The sequence below is a fragment of the Macaca nemestrina genome, chromosome 10 (genome assembly GCF_043159975.1).
Source record: "Macaca nemestrina isolate mMacNem1 chromosome 10, mMacNem.hap1, whole genome shotgun sequence".
NCBI lineage: Eukaryota > Metazoa > Chordata > Mammalia > Primates > Cercopithecidae > Macaca > Macaca nemestrina.
Genome location: NC_092134.1, coordinates 43118616 through 43131868, shown reverse-complemented (window position 1 = coordinate 43131868; position 13253 = coordinate 43118616). Strand labels below are relative to the sequence as shown.

The window sequence follows — 13253 nt, the reverse complement described above, 5'->3', positions numbered from 1 at the left end:
CCGGTCCCCGGGCTCCCGGTCGCGGCCCCGGTCCCCGGGCTCCCGGCTTCCAGCGCGGATTTCCTTTACAGGGATTCCAACCCACAACCTAATTCTAACCCACATTCCTTTACAAAAAGAGACACAGAAAGTGAGACTAGAGAGAAGAGAAAATAAGAGAGAGAGAGACCATAGAGATGGGAAAGGGAGAAAGTGAGAAGGGAAATCGGAAAAAGAAAGGGGAGAAAACGGCAGACGTGGAAAGTCAGAGAAAGAGACTGAGTATAAAGGAGAAAGGACACGGGATGACAGAGAGACAGAGAGAGAAAGCGCGCGCGAATGAGATAGAAACTTAAAGAAAAGACCCTGTAAGTATGTCAATCAAAGATTTAGACAGAAACGGAAAAATTAGAGAGAGAGATAGAGGGACGGAGCAGGCGGAGGGGAGGCGGGCTCGCTGAAAGGGAAAGTAACTTTAAAAGGCTGGGGGGGCGGACGCGAGGGCGCACTTCGCGGACTAGGCCCCCCCCCCAGCCGCCTGACTCCACGGTGGCTTTACCCCTTCGGGAAATAAAACCCCCAGATGACACAGAAATCCCCAAGCTCCAGTACTGGCCATTCTCCACCAGTGATCTGTATAACTAAAAGGCTCAGAGTGCTCGGTTTTCAGACAACCCCAAAGATTTACTGGCTTTACTGGATAGTGTCATGTTCACCCACCAGCCCATTTAAGATGATTGTCAGCAGCTCCTCCGAATCTTGTTTATCACGGAGGAGCGAGAGGGAATACAGGTAAAAGCTAGAAAGCTGGTCCCGGGGGACGACAGTCAACCGACTGCTAACCCTGACCTCATAAACGCGACCTTTCCTCTGACCAGGCCGGCGTAGGACTACAACACGGCAGAAGGTAGGGGACGGCTATGCCTTTATCGCCAGACTCTAATGGCAGGTCTCCGGGCAGCTGCTCGCAAGCCCACTAATTTGGCTAAAGTATATTCTATTCTGCAAGAAAAGACAGAGAGCCCAGCCACCTACTTAGAAAGATTAATGGAAGCTTTTAGACAGTACACCCCCATAGATCCAGAGGCTCCAGGAAGTCAGGCAGCTATTGTAATGTCATTCGTAAATCAGGCAGCCCCAGATATTAAAAGAAAACTCCAGAAATTAGAAGACTTGGAAGAAAAGCGGATTCAGGACCTCCTTCAGATAGCCCAGCGGGTTTACAATAACAGAGATACTCCAGAAGAAAGGCAATTTAAGGCCACTAAAAAAATGACCAAGGTCCTGGCAGCAGTAGTACAGAAAGAGCATCTACAGCCAGAGTACACCCAACCCAGGCGGCCCCCCAGGCATGATAATCTGAAAAAAGACCAATGTGCCTACTGCAAGGAGGCTGGCCACTGGGTAAGAGACTGCCCCAAAAAGAAACAACGAGGACAGGGACCCCCTAGGTCTACACCCGTACTAGTCACTCAAAATGAAGACTAGGGAAGACGGGGTTCGGATCCCCTCCCCGAACCTAGGGTAACTTTGCAAGTGGAGGGGTCCCCAGTCCAGTTCTTGGTCGATACGGGAGCACAGCACTCAGTCTTAGTTAAAACTAATGGAAAATTATCCTCCAAGTCCTCGTGGGTACAAGGGGCCACAGGAGTTAAGAAATACCCATGGACAACACAAAGAACAGTAAACCTCGGAGCCAAGAATGTAACCCATTCTTTCCTGGTTATCCCTGAGAGCCCCTGTCCCCTATTAGGGAGAGACCTGCTAACTAAAATGGGAGCACAGATCCATTTCCTCCCTGAGGGGCCCATCGTGACCAACTCCCACAATCAACCCGTGTCCGTCCTAACTATAACCCTAGAAGATGAGTACCGGCTCCACCAGGAGCAACCGGCCCCTGACCAGGACATAGCAACCTGGCTCCAGCAATATCCAGAAGCTTGGGCGGAAACGGGAGGCTTAGGACTAGCAAAACACCGTCCTGCTTTATTTGTTGAACTTAAACCTGGGGCAGACCCCGTGCGGGTACGCCAATACCCGATGCCCCTAGAGGCCAAGAAAGGAATTGCCCCGCATATCCGCCGGCTCCTTGACCAAGAAATCCTCTGCTCATGTCACTCACCCTGGAATACTCCATTGTTGCCGGTACGAAAACCTAATAGTGGAGAATACAGACCTGTACAAGACTTAAGAGAAATCAATAAGAGGGTTGTGGACATACATCCAACTGTGCCTAACCCATATACCCTCCTAAGCACCCTAAACCCTAAACATCAATGGTACACTGTTTTAAATTTAAAAGATGCTTTCTTCAGTTTGCCTTTAGCCCCTCAGAGCCAAAAGCTCTTCGCCTTCGAGTGGAATGACCCTGATAGAGGCATAAGTGGCCAACTGACATGGACCAGACTGCCGCAAGGATTCAAAAACTCTCCTACCCTGTTCGATGAGGCCCTCCATGAAGACCTGGGTGAGTACCGACGCAAACACCCTGAAATAACCTTACTACAGTATGTTGATGACCTCCTGATTGCTGCTGAGACCCAAGAAGCTTGCATCCAAGGGACCAAAGGTCTCTTACAAGCTCTGGGAAATCTAGGATACCGAGCCTCAGCAAAGAAAGCTCAAATCTGTAAATCAGAGGTAACATACCTAGGATACCTGCTTAAAGAAGGGCAGCGCTGGTTAACAGACGCCCGAAAACAAACTGTTCTGCAGATCCCCAGGCCGCAATCCACCCGACAAGTGAGGGAATTCCTGGGGTCAGCGGGGTTTTGCAGACTATGGATACTTGGGTTCGCAGAACTGGCTAAACCCCTATATCAGGCAACACGGGGGCAGCAGCCATTCAAGTGGACAGACGAAGCCGAGTCGGCTTTCCAACAGATTAAAACTGCCCTACTCTCCGCGCCTGCACTGGGACTACCTGATGTTACCAAGCCCTTCCACTTATACATAGATAAAAATAAAGGTATCGCTAAGGCAGTAATAACTCAAAACTTAGGCCCCTGGCGGAGGCCAGTTGCCTACCTGTCAAAGAAGTTAGACCCAGTGGCTGCCGGGTGGCCCCCTTGTCTCCGAATGATTGCAGCCACGGCTCTGATGGTGCAGGATGCTGATAAGCTTGTCATGGGGCAAGAATTGCGGGTCGTTACCCCACATGCCATCAAAGGTGTACTCAAACAGCCACCCAATCAATGGATGAGTAACGCCCGACTCACCCACTACCAAGGATTACTACTAAATCCTCTCAGGATAACTTTCCTGCCCCCAACGACCTTAAACCCTGCCTCGCTGCTGCCCAACCCGGACCTGGACGCCCCACTCCATGACTGCACCGAGATACTAGCTCAGGTGCACGGAGTTCGAGAAGACCTGCAGGATCGCCCACTTCCTGACGCCGACCTCGTCTGGTTCACTGATGGGAGCAGCTTCATGCATCAGGGCCAGAGGTACGCTGGAGCGGCAGTGACCTCAGAGACTAAGGTAATCTGGGCGGAACCCCTGCCCCCGGGGACATCGGCCCAGAAGGCCGAATTAATAGCGCTCACCCAAGCTCTTACCTTAGGGGCGGGGAAAAAGCTGACGGTATATACAGACAGCCGATATGCTTTTGCAACAGCGCATATACATGGGGCCATTTACAGGGAGCGGGAGTTACTGACGGCTGAAGGAAAAGAAATAAAAAACAAGCAAGAAATCCTAGCCCTGCTAACAGCCCTATGGAGGCCAGAAAAGTTAGCCATTGTGCATTGCCCAGGGCATCAGAAACTAACTACTCCAACTGCTCAAGACAACTTTCTGGCGGACCAAACTGCAAGAAAGGTGGCGAAGGCTCCCAGCCAACTCCTTGCACTCCAGCTCCCTGACCCGGGCCCCCGGGACTTGCCATATTTCCCTGATTATTCAGAACAAGATCTCCAGTGGATTGACAAGCTTCCCCTGAAACAGATCCAGAATAGGTGGTGGACTGATACTAATGACCAAACCATCCTACCAGAAAAATTAGGACAACAAGTGTTAGAACACATCCACCGAACCACCCACCTGGGTGCTCGGCGGATGATAGACCTGATCAGACGCTCTAAGCTCAAATTCAGACATACAGCCGAGATGGCCAGCAACATCGTGACAAGTTGCAAAGTCTGCCAGCTTAACAACGCCTACCCCCAATCCCAGGCTGCAACGGGAACAAGGCTCAGGGGAACCAGGCCCGGTATCTACTGGGAAGTAGATTTTACTGAGATAAAGCCAGGAAAATACGGGTATCGGTACTTACTTGTCTTTGTAGATACTTTTTCAGGGTGGACTGAAGCATTCCCCACCAAGAAAGAAACTGCTCAGGTTGTAGCAAAGAAAATCCTGGAAGATATCCTCCCCAGGTATGGCTTCCCCGTCCAGATAGGGTCAGATAATGGGCCGGCCTTCGTCGCTAAGGTAAGTCAGGATTTGGCTTCCATCCTTGGGGCAAATTAGAAACTACATTGCGCTTACAGGCCCCAGAGTTCAGGACAGGTAGAGAAAATGAATCGGACCTTAAAAGAGACCTTAACTAAATTGACTATGGAGACTGGCGCTAATTAGGTGGTCCTTCTCCCCTACGCTCTGTTCCGGGCCCGTAACACCCCTTACAGACTGGGTCTTACTCCTTATAAAATTATGTATGGCAGACCCCCACCCTTAGTTCCCGGCCTAAAAGATGATCTGCTCAAGTCCAAAACGGAAAATGTCTCTAAACTCTTGTTTTCCCTACAAGCCTTGCAGAAAATTCATCAAGAAATCTGGCCCAAGCTGAAAGAACTATATGAGACCGGTCCCCCGCCGACACCCCATCCGTACCAGCCGGGTGACTGGGTCCTGGTCAAGCGACACCGACAAGAGACCCTAGAACCCAGGTGGAAAGGACCACTCCAGGTACTCCTAACCACACCCACCGCCCTGAAGGTAGAAGGCATCGCATCGTGGATCCACTACACCCACGTCAAGCCAGTGGACCCAACCTCTGATCTTCTGAGACCAATCACGGCGGCGGCTAAAGCACCGGACACGTGGACTGTGGACAGAGCTAGGAACAACCCCTTAAAACTCACCCTGCGCCGACAGCATAACTCACTGCAAACATGCAGTTAGGTAGTCTAACCCTAATGTTAGTCGCCCTAGTGGCCGCTGGAGAAATCACAAAACCAGCTCATAATCCCTTTGTCTGGAGATTCTGGCTTTATAAAAACCGAACCCACCCTGGGCAACCTCATAAGCCCGGAAAATTATTGGCCAGTGCTGATTGCCCTTCCTCAGGGTGCAACAGCCCAATTCTACTAAATTTTACTGGTTTTCAAATAGCCAAACCTATGACACCAATAATATGCTTTAAGTTTGATCAGACTAAATACAATTGTAAACACTATTGGTGGCACCAAAATGCTGGCTGTCCTTATAACTATTGTAACATCCACAGACCCCATTATTAGGGAGAGAGAAAACAGTTAGACCCTAAATGGCCCTTCTATCGTAGACGGGATAAAGACTTTCCATATACATAGATAGTTAGAGACCCCTGGAACTCCCGCTGGACCACACCTCAACATGGGGCTGTATACTACTCCCCCTCCTCCACATGGCCTAGCAGTCACCTCTATCTGTGGCGAGGCCTAGTGCAAGTACTGCCCCTGGTCCACGGGAATATCCAACGACAGGAAAACAGACTAACACAAGACTTACGTCCTTTCTCCTGGTTAAAGTTATTACAAGAAGGACTAGAACTTGCTAACCTTACAGAACTTCATAGCCTGTCTGGCTGCTTCCTGTGCGCCACTCTAGGGCGTCCACCGCTAACAGCTGTCCCTCTGCCATGGGGATCCTCTACCTTTGCCCAAGCTAACAACCTCCGAAACCTCTCGTATGCTCCTATCCTGAGCGTGCCCCTATACCTAAACCCCAGTCAGGAGAAGTTTCCCTACTGTTTCTCAGGAACCAATTCCAGCCTCTGCAGCATCACTGCAACGCCCCCTAATATCACCTTAAAGGCTCCATCAGGCATATTCTTCTGGTGTAATGGAACCTTATCTAAGAACCTACCTAGTCCTTCTGTTAATAACCTACTATGTCTCCCTGTCACATTAGTTCCCCGGTTGACTCTACTAACTGCTGACGAGTTCTTAGAGTATACCGGTAACTGGACTAGTGCTGTTATTCACCCAGACCCTAGACCAAGACCTGCACGAGCCATATTTCTCCCCCTCATTGCAGGAATCTCCCTCACCGCATCCTTCATTGCGGCCGGACTGGCGGGGGGAGCCCTAGGTCACACCCTCATAGAAAGTAACAAGTTATACCAACAATTTGCCGTTGCTATGGAGGAGTCGGCTGAGTCCCTTGCCTCCCTTCAGCGGCAGCTTACGTCCCTAGCTCAGGTAACCTTGCAAAACCGGAGGGCCCTAGACCTACTCACTGCAGAAAAAGGTGGTACATATATATTTCTAAAAGAAGACTGTTGTTTCTACATAAATGAATCAGGACTTGTAGAGGACCGGGTCCAACAGTTACGCAAGTTAAGCACTGAAGTAAAAACACGGCAGTTTGCTTCAGCTGCAGACCAATGGTGGAATTCCTCTATGTTTTCTCTGTTAGCCCCCTTCCTTGGACCCCTGCTAAGTCTACTATTTCTGCTTACCGTAGGACCTTGTGCTGTTAACAGAATTTTACAATTTGTTAGGGAGAGATTTGACACCGTACAACTCATGGTCCTCAGAGCCCAATACCAACCTGTAGACGCTGAAACAGAATCAGACTTATAAGACCCAAGATTGGCTCTAAAGATACCTGAAAAGAAGGGGGGAATGAAAGGAGCTGGGCACATTCCTCAGCCCCGGGCTCAAAACTCCCTGAGCCTAGCACAAACACATCCCATCCTCCCATCCCACCACCATATATCTCTCAAACTCCCTGAGCTCAGTACAAACACCACCTGGAAAGTCTCCGATAAGGAGACAGCCGTTCAAGGTTACTGAAAGCGCAGGAGCCAAAAGAATTTCTTTGTTCCCCTACAACTTTCGGGCTATAAAAAGCAAACGCTCGCATTGTTCGGGGCCCTCTTGTATACTGTGTAAAGGAGGGACCAAGTTCGAACTTGTAGTAAAGATCCTTGCCGCTTGGCTTTGACTCTGGACTCTGGTGGTCTTCTTTGGGGAACAAACAGTCTGGGCATAACAGCATATCTAACTGGATAAAGAAAATGTGGTATACATACGTGATGAAATACTAAAAAGCCGTAAAAAGGAACAAGATCATGTCCCTTGCAGCAACATGCTTGGAGCCAGAGGTCATTGTCCTAAGCACATTATTATAGGAACAGAAAACCAACTACTGTTTGTTCTCACTTATAAGTGGGAGCTAAATATTGAGCACACATGAACACAAAGAAGAGAACAGTAGACTCTGGGAAAGTAGAGGGTGGGAGGAAGATAGAGATCAAAAAACTACATATCAGGTACTATGGTTATTACCTTGGTGGTGAAATAATCTGTAACCCAAAACCCTGGGTTGTGCAATTTAACCATGTAACAAACCTGTATATGTACGCCCTGAAACTAAAATAAAAGTTGGAAGGACAAAAAAATTTAAATAACAAAAATAAATCTGTTAATTAAAAAACATTGATTATCTATGGAAGCCTAGAGGGTGGAAATAATATCTTTTATTGATTGAGGACTCACTAAATGCCAGGAACTATGCCAAATATTTTGTATAATTATCTTATTAATCCTTACAACAGGTATTGATTTTTTGTTTTTTGTTTTTTTTTCACAGGAGGAAACAGAAGACTGAGAAGAAAAGAAGCTTGTTCAAGGTCACGTAGAGCTGGAATTTAAATTCAGATCTATTATATTCTTAAAAACTGTGGAAGAGTGAGTAAGGATAAGTCACATATTTCAAGTGTTTTGCCCCTGTGATCAAAATTACCCTTATTATGAACATAGAAATGTCAGCATATCTGGGCCCAACTACACTAAATTTTAAATCACCTGACTACACCATTTTATTCTGATTCTCTAATCTCCAATGAACTTTCTAAATATAATTTGACTTTTCATGTAGGTTTTCCAACACTAGACAGGCTGACACAACTCTTCTGCACACTCTGGTGTTTGTGTCTTCTGGTGATCCTGGATTATCAAGCCGTGACAATGTTGATGGTTGCATGTCAGGAGTAGATAATATTGATGACTAACAGGTGAGTGGCACCTGTTAGTTGGAAAATTATTTGGTAGACATTGATCTTAAGAATGTGGCAGTTGATTCCAACAATGAGCACAAACTCATTCCTAGTCTGCTTAAAAACTAAGATAATACATTGAGGACCAAGGTAATTTCACCCTATGAGAACCCTGGAAAGGCAACCAAATGATATATTTATTCATTCCTTTGCTTGTCCATTTGCTATTCTTCATGATTACTTTGTGCAAAGCACTGTGCAAGTCATTGGAGATGCAGTGCTGTAACAAGAGACATATTTTTATTGTTCTCAAGACCTAGTATACTAGGAAATAGAGACATGGAACAAATCTTTGTTCGAGTAGTTAACTTTAATAATTATTGTAGGACCCAAGAACTGCAGGGTGTGATGTAGGTATGGAATAAGCAAACTTATCTGATATAGGGAATCAGAGTAAGTTTACCTGTTGAAAGTTCTCTGCATTAGATTTTGAATATAAATGTACTTCTGATACTTCAATAGAGTTTTGGGAGATGTTGGGCTTTTAATTAAAAATGACCAACGAGTGATCTAAAATAGCTTCCTGGAAGTTGGGGTGGGGAAGAGAGAGAGAGAGACAGAGAGAGAGCAAGCTAGAAAATAATGCTGATGGTTTAAATGGTGGGAGTGGATGAAAGCAGACGCAAAGAGGAAATGACAGAGTCGTCTTTGGGACACCCATCCTTAGAGGGCAGGAGGAAATTGAGAAATCAAGGAAAGTAAAGTTATAAAGTAACCAGATAGTAAAAAGTATTGGCATAGTTCAGTATCACAATATTCAAAGGAAGATAAGATTTAAAAGAGGCAGGAAAGATTGTCACCAGGATCAAAAACTATGGACAAGAGAAATAGATTGAGAACAGCAACTGAAGGTTGTGGTAGAGGTTACTGACCTATAATAGACCCATTCTGCTCTTCTCTTTTATAAGCAAATGGATTCCTGATTCTTAGCTGAGTACAATGTTGCCCAGTAAAAGAATTACATATATCCACCTATTCTGCATCTTTATGGGCCATATGAATAGTTCTGACCAATTACATAAACAAGAAATATTGAGTGACGCCTCTGGTAAGTGCTATTCAAAAAAGGGGAATGTTTCTTTCTTACTCCCTTAATTTAGTTGGTTGTTTGGAATGTTGGCGCATGCTAACGGGTCCAGCAATCATGGTAGGCCCTAGAAGATGGATACTACATTCCTAATATTACAAGGACCTTGAAGAAGTTATACATCTTTCCCCTATTTTCTCCATCCTCAGTGAAGGGGTTAGCTTGAATAAGAAAGCAGAGGGCTTCAACAGAAATTTTGAGGTATGTATAATGGTGAAATATTGAAGAAGAAATCTTTCTTCCATTTTTCTGACCAAATAATGATGGCCCTTCCTGTCTTCTGTCATAGTGGGAAAGATAATACAAACTATTAAAAATATATTATTCTAGATGTTACTGTGTAACCTATTATTAAATTTCTGAAGGTAGCATTTTCACTTTTATCACCTGTATGTTTCTCCATGGTGTCTAGCAGAGGCCATGTCAAATGGTAGAAACTCATCTATTCTCAGTGACCATGACTCCTGGCCATAACTGAGTGGACAGTGCATAGGACACCTGAACCAAGTTGGTGCAATCATATTGGCTCTTTCAGGATCTTGGAATTGGGATTTAGAGACATCCGTGACTTATATGAGTATACTTGGAAGTTATAAGGCAATGGCTGTCCTGTATGTACATAGAGAGGCAGAGACAACAAGTATGGAGAGAGAGAATGATAAAGCAGCCATATAGAAGAAAGACAGACCATGTGTTCCTTGACAGAGAGAGAGTTTAAGAGAGAAAGGTAGAGGTAGGTTGAGAGAGAGTAACTGAGACAGAGAGAGAGAGAGAGAGAAAATGATAGAAAGAGTAGCTACTGGATTTTTGATCTGTCTCCAGGCTTTCTGAGGCCTGCTTGCACTTCCACACACCATCACTCAAGATAATCTCTGTGATGAGTCTTTGTAACTTGCACACCAAAAAAAAAAAAAAAGTCTTCATGCATGATAATTATTCCCTGCAGTTCCACGGAGATCTTCTAAGGGAAAAAATATAAGTCCACTTTACTCAGTCTCAGAATGGCCTTATTTTAGTTTTGTGACAGTTGCTAGTGGTCCAGAGTATTTTTCAGGTTCCAAGGGAGACATGGAGACATGGGCCTATTCAAACAGCTGGAAACAAGACTGGCACTTGAGGATGTACTTGGGGCTATAGTTAGAGGTGATGATAGAAGTGGAAAAAGTGAATGAGATGATCAACTCCTAATTTTAGAAGCTCAAACACTCAAGAAACCAAAGCATTATGAATGGAAAAGAAAAGATAGGGCACAATTCTAACTTTAAAATAATTATAATCTAGGTAGAGAAAAGTAAAATATATACATATGCACCCAGAACTAAATGACTGCTACAGATTATAAGCATTATAAGATATAAAGAAGATAGCTATTATTGCTGGGCTATGGTTTTCAGGCATGAAGAAACTCAGGTTTGAGTTAGGCTGTGAAGGACAACCTAGGTCTCGCAATGGAAAATGTAGCTGACTTGAGGTCAGCTTTTCTACTGACTAGATATGTGACTGTGATCAGCCACTTTACATTTCCAATTTCACGGCAGTTTCCTTCTCTGTAAAATGAGGGCTTTGTATTGGATTCACTAATTCATTTAAAACGTAAACTTTAAGTGCCCACTGTAATGTACAGAACTAGGAATACTGCATAAACACCAGTCTTCTAAAAAGACTCACTCTGATGTGGCTATGAACAAAGGACAGTGGGAGGCAACTAAGCTGCCTACAGGTAAAGAAAAACTCCATTGAGACCACGTTTGGATGAATAGGAATTGTTAGGTGAATCTGATAATGATGGAAACTTCCAGAGAAAGGGTTGCATAGATCATTGCAAATGTTTTTTTGTAGCATTAATATTTTTCTTCGCTTCTGCTTTGTTTAGAGGAGGAGGAAGGGAGTGAACAAATGTTGGGTAGGAGTTAAGCGTATGAATTGAAGAGAAGATAGAAAGAAATAATTTCCTGAGCTGCTTCAAACCCCTAAAATGTATTCAAAGTGAATTCCATGAAGGAAAACACATGAAAAAGCAGATAATTAAAACCTCCTTTGCCTCCTCTGTATTTCTGTCTTGTATAAGATCTTAGAGATACTGAAAAAGTGATATAACAGGATTCATGTCCCTCGTAGACGTTTAGGACTCCCATCCAGAGGCAGTGTGTGGAGTGCTTAAGAATTTGAGTTTTGAAGACAGATCACACGCTAGCTAACACCACCACCTACTAGTTGTAAGATCTTAAAAAAATGTAAACTCTTTTGTACCTTTGTCTTCTCATCTGTAAAATGGAGATGACAACAATAGTTACTTCCTATGGTGAGAATTAAATGTATTACTCATATAAAGTGCCGAGAACCAGCACATAAAAGCACACTGGCATTTTAAAATAATAGCATATTAGTTATTATTACCTGTTATTCCATAGAGAGTTCACCACTGAGGTGAGGAGAGCAATGGCAATGTGCCTCCCTACGTTAGTGAGTAACCTGAGGGTGCTTCCCTGTGCATGGTCTTCAACAGGGATGGCTTCGAATTTGCTTATTTAGTCATGATACAAAAGTATGTCCAATGAGGCCCTATTTCAGGCACGGTGAACTATATGAAAGGAGAAACAAATAAGCCATGAAGTACAATAATTCCAACACAAGGCAGTACATTTTAAATATCAAACAAATATTTAGGAGCTCAGAGGAGGCAGATGTGACAGCTGCCTGAAACATCAGGGGACACTTCTTGGGTGGCATGAGAAGTGTACAATGACAGACATCATTTCAGGGATTGGAGTCAGGATTTGCCTCAGCTGGTTTGTGCACCCTCTTTGCATTCACAAGCCTTTCTTTCTTCTCCCCTGAGCTTTTAGAGCAAAATCTGATCCAGAGCCTGGGGATGCTGGAGGAGCGTCAAGGCTGGGAAAGTAACATGCACTGTGTTCGCAATCAACAGAAAAGATATTTTTAAACAAAAACAATTTTCCAAGTTTCCAGGAAAAGAAACAAAAGGCTTTTCTAAAATGAAAGAAACTGTTCTTCTTGTTCTGTGACTTTTATGTCACTTGGACAACAAGCCAGTGCTTAGAAACGGTTATTTTCCTGTCGACATCACTGCATGGATACTTCTTAGAAGGACATAACAGCATTAGCACTCAATCTCAGGCTCTGCTCACCCTCCAATGGCAGTCATTTTCAAAAACAATAAAGATATCTATGCTTGGTCTCTCTGTCTTGATTACACTGCAGGCACAACCTGTGTGGGGAAACAATATCCTGGATCATACTGAAGGTTCGCACAGATGGAACATTAGTGGGAGGGGTTGCCAGCTACTTCCCTGCCAGCTTGTTAGTGCTGGAGACATTATCCTCTTATTTTGCCAGTTTAATAGAGGATCAGTCGTAAAAATTCACTGTAGGCTCAGCAACATAATTATTATCTATGGTCTCTGCATTAACTGTGAGAAAACATCATAGTCTGAATCTGCCTAATTTCAAATGCCAAGCTGTGCCCACATTCAGCCCACAACTGAACCTGAATACTCAATATATCCCTAGCACTGCTACTGCTGTCATCATGGCGGATGTTAAGTACGGGTTTGCCCAAGCTATGATGTTTAACTGTTGCCTTACTGCTTCTGTATTTCTTCTGTTTCCCTGACCCTTTTCAATACCAGCCCCATGCAATTTAAAACTATTAAAAAGGTAAAAATCGGTGTCACATTTAGTTCTGGTACTCAGTACAGAAGTGCCAAGCCCCTGCAAATTTGGAAAACAAACTCCTTAACAGATGGGCCACATAAAGTTTACAACATGTGCAATGTGGGAGGTAGTATGGCTCTGGGCAAGAAACAGAAGACTGGAAGTTTGGGAGCTCAGGGTTTTTGAATTTGCTTTTGCTTTTTGTTTGTGGGAAGATCACATAAGCTTATATCCTTCAGTTCT

The 13253-nt window shown here is 44.6% G+C and overlaps 1 long non-coding RNA gene across 1 annotated transcript in view; it reads left to right on the top strand.

The window, feature by feature from the left end:
- Positions 1-7777: 7777 nt before the first annotated feature.
- The window catches only part of LOC139356685 (uncharacterized), a 31024-nt gene continuing 25548 nt past the window's right edge, over positions 7778-13253 (top strand). Inside the window, exon 1 of the long non-coding RNA XR_011608985.1 lies at positions 7778-8206. This is a non-coding gene — a long non-coding RNA (uncharacterized lncRNA). The remainder of the gene's footprint in view (positions 8207-13253) is intronic.